This window comes from Odontomachus brunneus, unplaced genomic scaffold (genome assembly GCF_010583005.1).
Source record: "Odontomachus brunneus isolate Ranch 3 - 2012 unplaced genomic scaffold, Obru_v1 Obru_scaffold_021, whole genome shotgun sequence".
Taxonomy (NCBI): Eukaryota; Metazoa; Arthropoda; class Insecta; order Hymenoptera; family Formicidae; genus Odontomachus; species Odontomachus brunneus.
In genome coordinates, this window is record NW_022639471.1 from 2,164 (window position 1) to 2,501 (window position 338).

The window sequence follows — 338 nt, forward strand, 5'->3', positions numbered from 1 at the left end:
AATAAAACTGTTGGGATCCCAATCAAGATGTAACGTTTTGTCTGCAGTTACTGTGCACAAAAAATGCACAATATCTGAACTCATTTATTGATCGAGAACTGAGCAATAATTGAACAAAGAAACTATTCAGTCGATTAATAAGCAAGTTTAAGTTGCTCATAAAATGGACAGTTTTATTGCTAGTAATAATGGATACTGTGTGCATGCTTGCTTATTGTACAATTTTAATTTTTAGTAAAAGTCAGTACAGTCGTAGACATAAAGAATGTCTGATTTTTTGTAATAGTTTCAAAATATAACCGAATAGTCCGATATAAGAAACGTATTTCTTAGGTATA